Consider the following 18,316-nt stretch of genomic DNA (forward strand, 5'->3'; position numbering starts at 1 on the left):
TCGGTTGTTATTTGATTGTGATTATTATATTTGAAAATAAATAGCAGTTGAATATTTTAGCTCTATTGATTTTAACCCTTAATATTGTAGTAATGTACCATATGAGAGGGTTCCCTATAGTTTAGAGCAGGGGTGCCCACACTTTTTTGCTTGATTATCTACTTTTAAAATGATCAACACAATGAGATTTACCAACTAAATAGCAGTGCTAAAATCTCATCCTCCAATACTGATGGGTTCAGTATTGTAATAGATGGTCGGTATTCAGTATTCAGTAATAGATGGGTTCATCTGAAACAGCTTTCCCATGTCTGAGGCCAGAGAATCAACTTCATGCGCATCTCCAAATGGAAAGCACAAGAATGTAGCGATTGGCTCAAGTAAAGCAAAGTCTTGAAAACGTTTGATAAAGTCTGACCTGACCTTTTCAATTTGCTCAATGTAACGCTCACTGTCAAGCTGTGCAGGCTCCTTTCCTTGCTTATGGAGTTCAGATGCAATGTTTTGGAAGTTGCCTATTTCGTGACGCTGCAGCTTACGTAGATGTGAGAAACTGTAGTTTCCGTTTGAAAGCATTAACTGAGCTGATCATGTTGACCACCATCTTCTCTTTACCTTGTAGCTCTAAATTTAGCTCATTCAGCATGTTAGTCAGGTCAGTCAAAAAAGCCAAATTTAAAAGCCACTGCTCATCCTCAAGTTGTTTGTAGGCCTACTCTGTGTTTTAGTAGACAGGAGAAACTCCTTTATCTCAGGCGGAATCTCGCGGAATCTTTCCAAGAATCTTTCCATCTGACATCTGTATGCAGCAGGAGATCCGTGTTGTTGCAGTCAGCTTCCTCCAAATACGCACGAAACAGCCGTCTCTGAAGTGAGCGCGCACGTATTGAGCAGACTATTTTCCATGTCAGACACATCCATGATCTCTTTCATGTTCAGCATTTTCGCACATAGTGCTTGTTGTTGAATTATGCAATGATAATTAAGGAAGTCGGGAAAAGCATCCTCCTCCTTGCATTTGGCAATGAATCCGTTCGAACGGCCGACCATCGCAGGTGCTCCGTCAGTTGTGATTGACACCAATTTAGAAATTGGTAGCTGTGTTTTGTCGACAAAGTCCTTAAATGACCGGAAAATGTCCTCGCCCCGAGTGTGTTCTTTCAAAGGCAAAAGTGTTAGCATTTCCTCTCTCGCTGTCATGTCTTTAAAAATAAAAACGCACAATTGTGCTATATCGCTAATGTCCGTGGACTCATCTAACTGCAGAGAGAAACATTCACAGTCAGTTAACGTTATGTCCTTTCTCAGTTGCTGTGTCAAGTCATCAGCCATCATTTCACAACGTCGTGTAACTGTATTTCTCGAAAGTTGGACCGCTTTGATAGCGGACACAATCTCAGATTTGTTTTTAAAATCACGAAACAATGAGTCTGCTGCCTCAAAAAACACATCTTTTATCATTTGTCCATCTAGGAAAGATTTTTTATGTTTGACTATGGTATGACTCAGCCGGAATGATGCCTCCGTGGCTGCCTTTGCCTTTAAGCCTGGACGAGTAATAAGTGACTGTTGACCAGTTAATTGAGATTTCAGTTCTTTCACCTTTGTTCTTCTTAGCTAGCTTCTTGCTGGAAAATCGTTCTCATAGTTTTTATGAAGTGTCCGAAAATGTCTCTCAACGTTTCCTTTCTTTGGAATAGCAATATACTTGTTTGGCAGATCATACAAATGCATTTAGAAAAAAAATCTTCCTCACAATCCGAGTGGAAATGGTAGGTTTTTGGCTTTTTGCTTGCTACCGCACTCATTTTCAAATAGTTGGAGTTTATGAATAAATGAATGTCATTTGTGTACGCTACTTTTTTTACAATTTCGCGCTCTGTTCTCCGAAGCCGGTGTTGGAAAGCAGGCTAGTTGTCATGGCAACCGAATAAACAAAAATCTCGCCTGGTCAAATTCATTCTTCAAGTGCAATCAGACAGAAACTAAAAGGAGAAGGAATAAGGACAGTGGCACAATGCTATATTTATTTTTATTCAAATTTAAAAAAGCATATACAAATATGTGCGATCTACCAGCATTGTCTTCGCGATCGACTGGTAGATCGCGATCGACCTATTGGGCACCCATGGTTTAGAGTATTAGTTTGGAGAGTTTTTTCCTCTCCAGGTAAGCCTATCTGAAATATTTACAAATGAATCAATTTTGAATCATCATCATTCAACAGCATAGGAAAGATAGATAGATAGATAGATAGATAGATAGATAGATAGATAGATAGATAGATAGATAGATAGATAGATAGATAGATTGATTTAAAGAACAAAAACAGACCATTCCAGAATCATCCCTCTCTTGTGCTGTACATGCCCAAAAAGAGGGATACGATTTATACAAACAAAAAGAGAGAGTGGGGAAAAAAGAGAAAGGGTGAAGAAAAAGTTATCAAATCATAAAAATTTTATTCTCCCTACTTTAGAGGAATCCTTGATAATCACTTTATAGTCACTGTAACAGTACTGGACAGGGATGTGTGAGCAGAATTATGCTTCAGGGTTTTTTCATGTTTCCTTTTTGTTCAGTCGCAACATACTTAAAAGAGCTAAATCAAATCACAGATCCAGTGAAGTCAAACTAACTCCTTATCAGCCGTTAGACTGGAATTCTATTAGCGAGGCCCCTCTAGATTAGCACATCATGTGTGAGAGACTGTGGCACCGCAGCCGATTCTCCAAAGGATTTTGCATTTTGCGTCCTGAGTGTGCTGTTGTAAATGGGGCGCTTCTTACAACCCTCTAAGGCACTTCATTCAAAAGCCAAGTCCAGCTCTACAGATCTGAGCATTTCCAAAATGGGCTCAGCGATGGATGTGCTCATTTTCAGCCAGGTGTGTGGGAGCAAAAGGTCCGGGCTTCATCTCGCAATAGAGACTTATTAATAAGTAATGAAAAATAAAATTGGCCTATTATACTAATGCTGTGATCGGAACACAATGCAGGAGAGAGGATTGGCTAAATGAGTTATTTTTCAGTGGCATCTGACAGGGGAACAATTTGCACTTTTCTCACTTAGTATTCAACAATATTATTGATCTGACTGTACTGACGATGTTGTATGAGAACTGAACTGAGCTGGACGATGACATAATTTCTTTTTTGCAGAACTGATTTTATAGATTAAATGAACTAATTAAATAATTGATGATCGTGGCAACAGAACAGAATCAACACTGAACTGACTTCAGTTGAACAACATGCATAATTTTCCTGTTATCACTGTTGAGCCACTTTGTATAAAGCGCTAAATAAATAAAGGTGACCTGACTTGACTTGACTGTTTCCTTGAGAATAAAAGGGAGAGTTCGGCCAAAAATGAAAAATTGTATTATTTACTCGCCCTCATGTCATTCCAAAACTGTATGACTTTCTTTTTTCAGTGGAACTCAAAAGAAGATGTTTTGAATAAAATTGGGGTCAAAAACACAATTGCACCCGATTGACTTTCATTGTATAGAGATTTTTCGAAATAGCTTTGTGTTCAACAGAAGATTGAGTCAGAAAGGTTTGGAACGACATGAGGGAGAGTTCATTTTTGGATGAACTATTCCTTTAAGTCTACCGTCCTGGAAGGCAGGTCGATCCAAGACCTCAGACGCTCTACTTAAGATCAGTTTGGAAAGGGTCTCACAGACTCCTCCAGAGATTAGGTGTTTAATTTAAGCCTGGAAGTTGAGTTCTAAATTTCCCCCCTTCATGGAGATTCTCATCCCACTGTGACTTAAGTAACACGAAAGGCCCTTAATTTAGCAATATATTTATATATATATATATATATATATTTTGCTCTGAAATTTGGAAGTGGTTCAGTTGTGAGCTCAGAGCTTACTTTACCGTGTCCTGAGATAACCTTGGTGAAATAATTAATCACATTTTAATCATGTACTTATTTTTGAAGTGTCTAATCTCACTTTTTCTATTCATGAAGAGTCTAATCATATCTCATTTTAAAATGGGTGCAGAAGTATCTAAACTACTGCAGGGTCATTCTGTGTCTTTCTTTCTAAAAGTATTTTTCTGTAAGATTTGATACAATCTTTCAGATTGATAATGCGTTAAGTGTTAATAAATTGCATTCTGCCATCTCAAGCTAAATTAATACATTTTAATATAATTATCAATTCATAAATGTAACAGGGTTGACAGTAACATGACAGTTTTACCATATACTGTACACTACTGTTTATAAGTTTGGGTCACTAAGATATATTTTTAAAGAAATTAATATTTTTATTCAGCAAGGATGCATTAAGTGGATCAAAAATGACTTTTACATTGTTTCAAAATATAACATTTTAAATAAGTGCTGTTCTTTTGAACTTTGTATTTATCAAAGAATCCTTACAAAAACGCGTCACGGTTTCCACAAAAATATAAAGCAGCACAACTGTTTTCAATTTTGATGATAATAATAAGAAATGTTTCTTGCACATCAAATCAACATATTTTAATTGATTCTGAAGGATCATGTGACACTGAAGACTGGAAAATCAGAAAGATGTTGTAAACACACGTGAAGACAATAGAAGGAGTGTGTTTTGGCATCAGCTATTCATAGTTGAAATCATTTTATTACTTATGTAAATGAGAAACATTACTGGCACACCTGTTTGGTAGAATTACCCTTCAGTGTAGCTAACAATAGAGAAATAATTATCTCTATGCATGATTGTTTGAGTATTAAATGGATAGATGGGCTCATAATGAAGCATATGTTAAGCCTATAAACAGCCTCCAGTGTCACCTGCCCTGTTAGCATACCATGACTTTTTTTTCTTCGATTTTATCTCTTTTTTTCCTTATTCAGCTGCAATTAGTGCTGTTTTACATAGCGCTGTCTGTGTTGCTTGTCTGCCAGAGCACCTGTTCTGAGAGTGTTGTGATTTTTCTCATTAGGACAAGAGCAATAAGCCGCTGTCCACATTAAGCCTTATCAGAGCTCATTTGAATAAACAGCCCATGTCCTTGACTGAAGCTGGGCCAGAACTGCTGCCGGCAATTATCCCGGTCCCAGCCATGCCACCTTTGTCTCCCCTCTGGCCCGGGTCACGTGGCTTCCCTTCCTTCATTCATTTATATCCTCTGCCAGCCAACTTGATCAAATCCAGATTTTATGGTGATTAAAAAGCCATTTTTCAGCTGTCTTCCCTCATACCAGCTGTGAATGGAATCATTACTGATAGAAATACCTTCAGATTAAAAAGAATAAATGGTGAAGAAAAACAGAAAGGAACTAATGGGGCATGCCAATGTTTCTTTTACTTATTTGCATAATCAAAATATCTATTTTTTTTTTACTGAAACTGCAGAACAGTGTGGCTTTTCTTTCTTTCTTTCTTTCTGTCTGTCTTTCTTTCTTTCTTTCTTTCTTTCTTTCTTTCTTTCTTTCTTTCTTTCATTTGTCCTTCATCCCTCTTTTCTTTTCTCACATCCATTGTTTCCTTCCTTCCTTTCTCTTGCTTTCATTTTCATTTTAAATTTTAACCTTTCATTTTCCTTTTCCCTTTAATTTTTATTTTCTGCCTTTCAATCTTCATTCTGTCTGTTCTTTTTCCTTCCTTACTTCCCTCCTTCCTGTCTTCCCCTCCATTTCATTTAATTTCATTTCATTTCCATACTTCCTTTCTACAATTTTCTGTCCCTTTTTCCTTCTTTACTTCCTCATTTCTTCTTGTCTTTCCTTCCTTTATACCTTTTTTATTTTCCTTCCTTATTTCCTTCCTTTACTGTTTTCCTCTCTTTTTCTTTCCATTTCCATTCTTTTTTTCTACCTTCCATTTCCTGTCCTCTTTCTTCTTTTCTTTCCTCCTTTTATTATTTTCGCTTCTTTCATGTTTCAACTTTGTTCTCCTTTAATTTTCATTCCCTCCAAGTCCTTCAATCCACTCTTCCTTCCTTCCTTTTAATTTTTCCTCCTTTTTATTCATCTTTCTTTTTTCCTTTCTTGTCATGTTCATATAGTAGTAGTTAATTAGTATGATAAGAAAAATAATTAACAACAAAACATTTAGTCCTGATGAGCTTTAACTGAGAAAGACAACCATTACATTATTTGTGGAAACCGATTGGGGAATGCTGGCTCAAGGATACATATGTTTCCATATTCATTTATGGTAATTTATGCACTTTAAGACACAGAACTGTGTCTGTTCACTTCTGTGCACATGGATCTAAAAGCATTACCTTGAGTAACCCCAAAATTAACTATGTTTGGTATGCAATATTACCATACTGCTTACTTTGCAGTAGTATACAATATGCAGCAGTATGATAAACATTGTAATGATTCATATACAAAAAATTGCCTAGAGCATGAAGTACAGTAAATGCATGCTTCATACTTCAAAAATAGTGTAATATGGACCTTTGTTGTTCTGAATGGTTGTTTAATGGTTGACAGTAGATCAGTAACATCTATTAAACTGAAATAGCCATTATCTTTGTGTGCCTGTGATGTTGCAGCACTTTCACTCTATGCTGAAAGAGACCAAAACAGCACCTTAATTCTCATGTGTTGTGTATCCGTGTGATGAAATGGCAGCTACATCATCTCCTCTCTCACAATACAAAATGTTGCGGCAAGTGTGAAGACAGCTATGGGGGAAACAAAATGCAACAACATAAATAAACCTTAAATAGCTGCACTGGTATATGTCTGTAGCGTGTTTGTTAAAAAGTCTACCTATATTTAGCATTCAATATCTGTCTGGAGCAGGACAAATATGATCTGGAATGAAGCTGAAGTGTTTTTTAACTTGACAATCCAGGTGGGCCGTGATTTCCTGGTCACAGAGTGACTAAGTGCTGGAGGAAACACAAACATCTGCAGGAACTGGCTTGTTTACAGTAGGGATTAATGGACTGGGTTGGAACTAGAAGCTGCATGGAAGAGTCCCAGTGGGCCATTATAGCCCGGCTGTTCCTGTCACACAACTGTGTGGATGCAGATGTAGATGTATCTTCAAAGGATAAGTTCCTCAAGTTTTATTCGATTAAATTGCATTTATCATTCTTGTGTAGTGCAATCTGAGATCGTTGACTTAAATGTAACGGATCACGGCAAATTTTTTTTGAGTTTTGGCAACTTATTTGGTTTACAGTGTGGGAAGCATTGTTCCCTGTTTTTGAAAGTGCACGCAAACACTCAAACCACTCCCAGGCTCTTGGCTGGAATCCATGACATCCTTCATTCAATTGACCATCATTCGCCCAAAGTCCTTCCCCTCAGTGCCGTCTGCTTGACTGAATATCTAGTCTGAGGAAGCCGCCCTGACAGTCTTACCTCCCCATAACTCTATAGAGGGGGCTGCAACCTGTCTCTTCTCCTCTTACACCTGTCATAATCTGCAGAGGTTCAGTGACCCAGATTATTAGACCACGTTCCCTGTCAGTCGACCCATTGCCCTCGCGTGCCTTACGGCCTGTGCTGTTCTGCTGGTGGCAGAGGGACACTTCTCTCTGGAAGATGGGAGGTGTGTGCTAGTTGTCACACTCGTGTAACCTCCTGGTCTCATAATAAAATAATTATTTATTTAGATTTAGGAAATCAGGTCTTGTCAAACATATATGCACTCTTTTAAAAAGTCTAGTTGTTAGCGCACAACATGTTTTAGTAATGTTCTACTGCATGTTTGGACTTTGGTGCTCATTTCTGGTCCAGATTGTTTCCTCATTTTAGTCTCTTAACAAGTAGTATGAAAGGTGAACTTTCATGTTTTTTTGGCACTACAAAGTATGTTCCACTACAAATTATCATTATCCGTCGCTTTTTCGCTTTGGGTTGTAAACTTTCCAAAAATATGGTGTTTTTATCTGCTTTATTTGTTTTAAGTTACCTTTCCAGCAGAGGTCCGGGCAATACTTTTTCTGGAATAGATATAAATGTCCATATGGATAGCAGTGGAACTCAAAATAATCATTAAGGTAACCTTTTTGAGGACAAAGCAGTGGTGTCTGAGAATTTCTTTCTCCAAAACAATATTGAAATATTTCTTCAGTCAAGCTAAAATGGATATGAATATTACCAGGTAAGATCAGCTATTTAATCAGACTATTAGTTTATTGATTTTTTAAAGTGAAATACCTATGTATAGCAGTTAAATTGGTAACACTTTACAATTAGTTAAGACATTAACTAACAATGCACAATACATTTACTATAGTATTTATTAATCTTTGTTAACGTTAGTTAACTGTTCATTGTTTGTTCATGTTAGCTCAGGCCAATTAAATAATATTAACAGATACAACTTTTGATAATGCATTAGCAAACATTGAAATAAACATTAACTAATATTAATGAATGCTTTACAAGTATTTTTCATTGTTAGTCAATAGTTAACAAATAAAAACAAATAAAACAAATAAAAAATTTGAAAATGTAAATCTGAGAAGAACATTTTTGTACCTGGCTGCATTCTGATTTTCTACAGTGTTTTAATGAGAATATCAGTCTCCTTTGCTGCTCACCACCGTGCCTTCGTTACTTTTGTTAAAATAACCGCATCATCTAAAGAAGCTCTTTTTATATTCAGTAACGTTGCCTGCTTTATGTAGAAAAATCATCACCATTAACGTCCCTGTGTGCTTGTGATGTGTACAGCTCTGTTGTTCTAATGCTCTACACTTAAACTATATACCGTATAAACAGCAAAATAGTGCAAGCGATGTCCGCTAATTGGTGACCCCTGACATATTCATCTCAATATACATTTTTTTTGTAAGGTCCACTCTCCCAAATGAGTTCCTGCCCTCTCTATACTGGCTTGTGATTATTCTTAAACATAAGATTCAAATCAAATCTAAAAGAGACTTAAAATATCTGTAGGAGTTCTGTCTTATTAGAAAGAACCCTTAACAGAAAGAACCCTTAACAACTTTCATTTCAAGCTCACATTAATAACGTCACCCGATCTGCATACTTTCATTTACGTAACATCAATCGCCTCCGGCCATCTCTCTCACCCACTAGTACAGCCATTCTCGTTCACACACTGGTAACATCCCGCATTGATTATTGTAATTCTCTTCTTGTTGGTCTTCCGCTTAAATCTGTACATAAACTTCAAATGGTTCAAAACTCTGCTGCCCGTATTATCACCAGAACCCCTTCTATTAATCATATTACTCCTGTCCTTCGGGATCTTCATTGGCTCCCAGTTCAATACCGCATAGAATTCAAGGTTCTGTTCCTTACCTTTAAGGCCATTCATAATCTTGCTCCTCAGTACCTCGCTGACCTCCTTTATATTAACATACCCACCCGTACTCTTAGGTCTTCTTCATCTATTCATCTCACTGTACCTCCTGCTCGTTTGGCCACCATGGGGTTCAGAGCTTTCAGCCGCTCAGCACCTCGTCTCTGGAACTCGCTTCCACCAGACATCCGCAACAGTGACACGCTTTCCATTTTTAAATCCCGTTTGAAAACTCATCTCTTTAAACTGGCATATCCCACGTGATCATTCTTTTTCAATTTTTATTTCCACTTGTTATGTTCCATGATTTTATGTGATGTAATTATAGTTGTTAATTTTATCGATTTAATGCTGTACTGTTTCATTTTGTTTTGTGCGGTGACCTTGAGTGTTCTGAAAGGCGCCTATAAATAAAATGTATTATTATTATTATTATTAACATGCCTATAATATTTGCCTTGGCTTGTTTCCATAGAGTCAGTAGTATAGTACAGGCGTGAGGATGAAACAATGGGAGAGAAGGTAAGAGAACTCTATATGACTTTACAAAGAGAAAAGAGTTCATTCGGACCACTTCTTTTAGAACTCCCACAAAATTAATCACACTCACAACGACCTAACAGAATATCTGTCGCATTAATTACTGGCCCTAAGGGATATGGAGAGTGAGAGTATCAGAGAAATTAAAATGTGGCTAGCAGGCCTGATCAGGTAGCAGATGCTTGGAGACCATTCATGAAAAGTGCCTCTCTCTCATTTTTGTCCTTGTGTTGGCCCATTTCTTATTGCTTTGTTCATTTTTCAGAGCCTGTTTCAAACGTTTACAAATTGTCTTCTGGAAGATGTCCACTCCAGAGCCTTTAATGATGACTGATTGGCTGGACTTGCCCCCCCCCCCCCCCCCATTCTAATAGATATTAATGAAAGAACAGAGGACATAGCCAATAGCCAATCATATACAAATGTTACCTTCCTTCTTTTTTTTTTTACAATAGCCAAAAGGTTAATATTGAGGTCTTACATTTTAGACTCCATGTTTCCAGTTAATGTCAAAACAGAATAAACCATCAACCACACAACAATAGCCTTCCTGATATTGTTCGTTGCTCAGACTCGCTCTCCCAGTTTAAAACTAGACTGAAGACGCATCTATTTAGCCAGGCATTCATATAAATTTTTTATCTTACAGTTACTGTAAATTCGGCCTCTAGTTCATAAACGCCAGAGGAGAACTGGCCCCCGACTGAGCCTGGGTTCTCCCAAGGTTTTTTTTCTCCATTGGGTCACCTGATGGGGTGTTAGGACACCATTAGGTCACTGGATGGAGTTTTTCGGTTCCTTGCCACTGTTGCCTTTGGCTTGCTCAGTTGGGGATATTCAAATTAATTAACCAATCATACCATTGATCAGCTCTACCAAACTTGGATGTCTTTTTTCCAGTAATAAACAAACATTAAGTTGTTTTGATTGATACTGTGAAGCAGCTTTGATACAATCTGTATTGTGAAAAGCGCTATATAAATATATTTGACTTGACTTGACTTGACAACAGCTGTGTTTCATTCCTGAGTGAATAAACATTTTTGAAAGAATCGATTCAGTTTAGTGTGCGATTCAATGATCCACTCATGAAGAAATTCATTTGGTTTGTTCCAAAATAAATAAGCATCTTGACTAAATTGTTTGAGTGAATGATTCACTGACTCTGACAGTAGTTGTCTGACTGATTCAAACCAATCTTTTTGAACTATCCATTCGAGTATCAGACTACATATGCACTGTATGTTTTTGATTCACTAAAAAGAACCGGTTTTAGTGGCCGTTCGCTCAAAATACGATTGTACATCCCATTGCCCTGCTTTTATATAGTTTCTCTATATTGCACTAGACCAGGGGTGCCCAATCCTGGAGATCAACCTTCCTGTAAAGTTCACCTCCAACCCTGATCAAACACAACTGTATCAGCAAATTAAGATATTTAGGAGCACTTGATAATTACAGATTGTGTTAGATCAGGGTTGGATCTGAACTCTGCAGGTAGGTAGATCTCCAGGAACAGGATTGGGCAACCCTGCACTTGACAGATATGTTTAAACATTGCGCTAGCATCTCGCAATCTTTTGTTGTGGTGTTGAAGATTCAGCAGTGCAGGAGATATGCATTCTATCCATGCCACTGCCGTCACAGAGTTTAAATATATGTATGTTTCAATTAACCTCTGACTGAAGACCTTTGCTGTTTTTTTCCTCTGCATAGTGCTGCAAACTCGCCTTCCTCTCAGGACTTAGGGATGATCGATTGGTCACTGACGTTGAACGGGATGGGTATGGTGGTGCGTGTGCATCTGTCACTCTGAGTCATCCCAGCCTGCCCAAATGGGATTCACACAAATAAACACACACACTTACTGCTCGACATAGCCCCTCTCCTACTCAAGACTGTATAGCATCAGAGCCCTCTCCGCAGGATTGCTGACAGAGAGTGTAATTTATCACTGTGCTTAAAGTTGTCTCTGTTTCCATGAGATCCTAGCCATATTTTCACCATGTAAAACCCAGAGTGAGTGCCTTAGCTGGGGCCCACACTGCAGAATGCTGCCTATTTAGACTCTGCAGTAAATGAATGTGGCATAAACAATACTATCTCAGTACTTTTTTTTTTTGGTTTTTGATTCAGTATCTTGATATTTATGCATTTGTTCTGTTTTTTCTTAAAGATTTTTTGTTGACAATTACTTAGAAAATATTTGATGCAAGAAATGAAATACAGTAAAAAAAAATTCTACACTGTTTTTAAGATTTTTATGTTTCACTATATATATTTACATTTAAATCAAATAGGCTATGACTACTTGTAAATATTTCTATCAACCAGAATTAACATTTTAAGAATTAACATTTTTTAAATCAAATACACTGACTGATATGATTAAATATTTTAGAACTTTGTTCAAATACAGTATATATATATATATATATATATATATATATATATATATATATATTTATATTTATTTAAATCAAATACGCTACGAGTAGTATGAGTAAATATTTCAGATAATTTTTTCAAATTTGCTCCATTAGTATCCAGAATTATCATGAATTAACAAATAATATTTATTTTATCAAATAGACTATGACCTTTCAATGGGGAGTGAATTAAGAAAATCGTTATCAATTATCATTATAATTGTTTTGTATAAAGTTAATGGCGAGTCCATCATTTGCCATTTGACGCATATTAATTTTGGACCCTGTAGAACAATGAAGCAATACGAAATGAATAATAATTCTATTTTTAGAATTTATGCAAAATGAATCATTAAATTAGTTTTGAATCAATTAAACCGTTTGAATTGATTTATGCAAATGAATCAAACTGTATCAAACTGTGCATGCAAAACACTGCATCATGTATTTTATAAATGTCAAACAAAAACTGTATTAGAGTTAGTTCAAATACGCTATTAAAATGTCTCTTGCATTAGAAAAGTCATATTTAATATAATCGCCCTGCTCTATCCTTCCTTTCTGTCTTTCTTTCTTTGTTTCTTTTTTCCTTTCTCTATCTCTCTCTCTTTGCCCTCTCTGAAACTGCGGTACTGACTGCCGGTCCTCACCCATATCCACTCAGCTCATCAGCAGGTAGCCGATTCATCACTACTAAATAAAATAAGGAGGGGAGAGAAAGCGCATACGCCAGCACCAGAATGCAATCTGTCATCCGCCAGCGTCTCTCCTCTCACTCCTTCAGCTCTGCTAAGCTCCTCTCTTTCAGCTGGAGCCCTTAAATTCAGCCCCACTCCTTTGAGTGTGTTGCTAAAGGCCGAGAATTTCCATACGGTGGTGTTTGGGAGTCCTGATAGGTCATAGAATTCGTCTCTCTGTAAAGGCTGTGTATGAGTTCGGTTTAGGCCCATTCAATAGTGGATTGGAATGGAACCGTGTCTGTGCTTAATCTGCTTAAGCCTGGTCTCATCTTCCTGCGTTATTAGGCACAAAACTTACATCATCGCTTATGTGGCTTTTGCGGCCGTTCCTGGGTGTATCCTAGTGATTTAGTGCCCTTGGATTTGACCTCTTCATCTTCATCATCTTCATTTTTACCTTCCACCCCCCGCCCCCTGCATTAACCCCTAGATTACAGAAATAGGATCAGGACATAGAATAGGATTAGGAGATGTTGCAAACCAGATTTGAACTATAGCTCTGAGAGCAGGAACCAACGGACAAGTTTTACTTAATAAATCTGTCAGTTTGAAGGAAATTTCATTAATCAATGTATTCCAAAAAATTAATAAATGCTTTAACTCATTTAAATTACTTATAAATTACATTACAATTTTTATTTATTTACAAATGTATTTCTTTACTCAAGCTACTTTATTAAAGAAATTAAATTATTAAAATTTGTCCTGCATTGCAGTCTACCAGAGACTCGAGTTGCACTTAAGTCACACACAGCAATTTTTTTTTACAGCAATCTTTAATCATATTTACTAAGGGTACCAATAATTCTGACCACATCTGTGTATATATTTCCTGCTGTCCATGTTTCCATGTCCTTTTCATGTTTTTGCTACCATATGCATATAATATCCAAATCTACCAAGTTAATTTGCATCTTGACTAGTGGACGGACACTTTTATATGCATTTTATGACCCTGCCTGTCTCATTTCATGAATGTTGGTCTTTGTGTTGTTTACTGTAACGCTTGTTTTATTACCGCCGATACTCACTGGAAGACTATAATTACCCATCATTGCTTGAGAACTACAGCTAACTACGGCGACTCAAATAGGTTATAATAGACAGCACTTTTTTTTCTCGTGGTGACCATTCCTGTGTTCCAACTGGTATAATGTTATATAGATTGAAAGTAATGGTTTTTAAATTGTGAATTAAAATGTAAATAATGATTTAAGTAATTCTTTTTGTTCTTTATTAGACATTTTTGAAGTAGAAATCAGTTTTGATATTTCAAAACACTGTTAATTACAATAACTTGCTTAAAGAACTACTACTAAAAATAGAACAAAGACTTGAGACTTCACTTGAACTTGGACCGGTAGCAATTTATTTTACAGTCCTGTTCCCCATGTACATGCTATGTATTTATTATAGTAATTGCAGTAATTGGGTAATAACTTGGTACTAACCCTGAAACCTAACCTTAACCCATATGGTTACCTTATATTTCCGTACTTTCTTAGGTAACTACACTGTAAGTTCACGTACTGTTAAATAAAGTGCAACGCTTGGACCCAAAGACTTGAGACTTCACTTAGGTTGCATTTATACTTGGCATTAACATGGGATCACCGTGATCCGATCAAGCAGATCGAATCATCTGCCAATCAGGACACTGCAAGTTTACATTTGTTTACATCAAATGGCCTCTGTATCTGGATCACCGATTGGATTTCTATTTCCCGCACAATATTTTAATTTTGTCTGTAATAGGCCTTTACCACAGATGCATTTGAAAGGCAGAAACTTCAAATGGTCTAGTAGCGTAAAACGACTCGGTTACTAACGTAACCTCGGTTCCCTGAGAGGAGGGAACGAGTATTGCGTAAGTAGCTTACGCTATGGGAAAACTCCTTTTCTCGAGAATATTGAAGTCTTTATGTAAAACGCATTGCAGCTGCACAGCTGACAGCAATGAACGAAGGCAGCTCGGTCATTGGCTGTGCTGCGGCAACTTGCTCGAACCAATGACGGGGCGACTCTGAATGCGCGACCAATGAGCGCGCTTCGCGCCCGCGCGCGTCAGAGCCCGCCAAGATGGGCGTGGCCAAGAGCTATATATTGGGCGCCCCGTCATGAGAGTTCTTTAGGTTAAAACGACTGAAGCGAACTAACCAAGCACAAGCACGGCAGCTTACGCAATACTCGTTCCCTCCTCTCAGGGAACCGAGGTTACGTTAGTAACCGAGTCGTTCCCTTTCGAGAGGTCTCTCCTATTGCGTAAGTAGCTTACGCTATGGGAACACCATGCAAAACGCCGTGCGTGCTGAACTTCGCCTTATGATAGCCAGAGGCAGGTGCCTGAGCTAAAAAAGAAAAGTTATCATCCAACTAGCCGGCAGAGGCGAGCTTTATATGTGGGAAAGAATACAGAGCGGCTAGAAGGCGCTCAGTGTGACACAAGCACATACATAATCTAGATACGAACTCGTAGTTCAACTAGCATCATGCTGATAGTACATTGGAATGCAGTGTCGGGACCTGTAGGTTGTAGAACCTGATAAATGTGGACGGTGAGGCCCAGCCTGCCGCCGCACAAATATCCTCGATCGGTATCCCGCTCGACCATGCCCAGGAAGAAGCCACACTCCTGGTGGAGTGTGCTTTGACTCCCCAGGGGCATTGAAGTCCCTTAGCTTCATAAGCCAGCGCTATAGCTTCAACTATCCAGTGAGAGATTCTCTGCTTTGAAACGGCGGAACCTTTCGTACGGCCGCCAAAGCATACAAACAGTTGTTCTGTCTGTCTGAATAGGGCAGAACGCTCCAAATACACTCTGAGAGCCCTAACGGGGCAGAGTAGATTAGCGTCGTGTTCGTCTGCTGGGGACGATAGCGCAGTTAGGGAGATAACCTGTGCTCTGAAGGGAGTGGTGAGCACTTTAGGAATATACCCATGTTTCGGTCTAAGGACGACCCTGCAGTCGTTAGGTCCGAATTCTAGGCAGGCAGCGCTTGTCGAAAGCGCGTGCAGGTCGCCCACTCTCTTGACCGAGGCGAGTGCCAGCAAGAGCGCAGTCTTGAGCGAGAGCTGTTTAAGGTGCACGGTTCGGAGTGGTTCGAACGGAGGCCCTTTAAGAGCGTCTAGGACAGTAGCTAGGTCCCAGATCGGCACTGAGGGGGGGCGTGAAGGGTTCATCCTCCTAGCGCCCCTTAGGAAACGAATAATTAGGTCGTTTCTTCCCAATGGACGTTCCATTACAGGGTCGTGTGATGCTGTGATGGCCGCCACATATACTTTGAGCGTGGAGGGGGCGCGGCCCGCCTCCAGAAGCCCTTGTAGAAAAGCGAGTACGTTCGTAATCTCGCATGTTTCAGGGTTCAGGCCCTTGGCATTACACCAGACACTGAACACTTTCCATTTCTGGGCATATAAGCGTCTCGTGGAGGGCGCCCGCGCCTCAGCGATGGTTTTTAGTGCTCCGCTCGTGAGGTTCCTGGGAACCCGTTGAGGGGCCATGCATGAAGGGCCCACAGATCGGGGCGGGGATGAAATATCATCCCGTTGGCCTGACTGAGGAGGTCTGGCCTCAGTGGAATCGGCCGTGGTGCAGATTGCATTTGCATCAGATCTGGAAACCATGTTTGGTTCTTCCAGAGTGGGGCTATCAGCAGCACTGCGTTTTTCTCCTCTCTGACCCGACTGATGACCTGCGGTAGCATCGCGATCGGGGGAAAGGCATATAAGGGACGGCTCGGCCAGCTCTGGGCGAGCGCATCCATGCTTTTCGTGAAGAAAAGAGGGCAGTGCGTGTTCTCCTTGGAGGCGAAGAGGTCGATCTCCGCTTTGCCAAAGGTTTTCCATAACCAGTGAATCGTCAGCGGGTTGAGAGCCCATTCTCCTGGGAGAATTTTGTCTCTGGATAGCATTTCCGCCCCCTGGTTCAGGGCACCTGGCACATGCGCTGCTCTCAGCGAGCGCAAGTTGTGCTGGGACCATAAAATGAGTCTCCTGGCCATTGAATGCATGGAGCTCGACCTGAGTCCACCCTGGCGATTTATGTACGATACTACCGTCATGTTGTCCGTTTGGACCAAGACGTGTTCGTTTCTCAGCTGTGGGAGCAGGGCTCTGAGAGCCAAAGCGACCGCTTTCATTTCCAGACAGTTTATGTGTAGGCGCTTCTCCGGGTTTGACCAAAAGCCGGAGACAGGCCTGCCCTCGTAAAGGGCCCCCCAACCTATTTTGGAGGCATCTGTCGTTATCATCTTTCTCCTTGTGTTCACACCCAGACTCACGCCTGACTGGTACCAGTCGGCGGCTTTCCAGTGCGTCAGGGCTTTTATACAGCCGTGGTTCGCTCTGATTAAAAGGTGGCCCGAACGCCACGCGTGAGTAGGGACGCGGCTCTTGAGCCAGCGTTGGAGAGGGCGCATATGCAACAATTCTAGCTGGAGTACGGCCGATGCTGAGGCCATGAGACCGAGCATCCTCTGAAACCGCTTGACGGGGGCGAGCGCGCCCGCCCTGAATGATGTTGCAAGGCGCCGGATGGTGAGCGCGCGCTCTGATGAGAGACGTGCTGTCATTTGCATCGAGTCTAGAACTATTCCCAGGAAAGAAATCCTCTGGCTGGGAGATAGTATGCTTTTTGCAAAATTGATTCTTAGACCCAGGCATTCTAAATGGCTGATAATCCAAGATCTGTGTGTTATTAACTGACTCTCTGATTGTGCTAGAATCAGCCAATCGTCGAGATAATTCAGTATTCGGACTCCCCTTCGCCTTAGGGGGGAAAGTGCTGCATCCATACATTTCGTGAATGTACGGGGAGCCAGGGACAGGCCGAACGGAAGTACTGTGTACTGGTACGACTGTCCCTCGAAAGCGAATCTCAGAAACGGCCTGTGATGAGGCGCTATTGGAATGTGAAAGTAAGCATCTTTCAGATCCACTGAGAGAAACCAATCTCCTGGGCGTACTTGCGCGAGGATATGCTTGGTTGTTAACATTCTGAACGAGCGAATCATTAGTGCTTTGTTCAGGTGTCTGAGATCTAGGATGGGGCGGAGACCGCCATCCTTTTTCGGGACGAGAAAATAGCGGCTGTAAAAACCTGCCTCGCTCAGAGAGGGGGGAACAGTTTCCACAGCGCCCTTTTCTATTAGTTTGCGCACCTCGGTGCGTAGAACATGTGAGCACTCTTTTCTCACTTTCGTCTCGACCACAGTCGTAAAACGTGGTGGTCTGCGAGCGAACTGGAGCGAGTATCCGTGCTTTACTATATTCAATACCCATTTCGGCATATCTGGAATATTTTCCCATGCCGCTGCGTGTACAGATATGGGCTGAATACAGGCTAGGGGCGGGCC

General features: G+C 40.0%; 1 protein-coding gene across 3 annotated transcripts in view; it reads left to right on the forward strand.

The window, feature by feature from the left end:
- Window positions 1-18,316, forward strand: part of usp54b (ubiquitin specific peptidase 54b) — a 144,371-nt gene that overhangs the window by 54,991 nt on the left and 71,064 nt on the right. The window lies entirely within an intron of this gene.

The sequence above is a fragment of the Siphateles boraxobius genome, unplaced genomic scaffold (assembly GCF_051911475.1).
Source record: "Siphateles boraxobius isolate OS27281-9 unplaced genomic scaffold, OSU_SipBor_1 46, whole genome shotgun sequence".
Classification (NCBI taxonomy): Eukaryota; Metazoa; Chordata; class Actinopteri; order Cypriniformes; family Leuciscidae; genus Siphateles; species Siphateles boraxobius.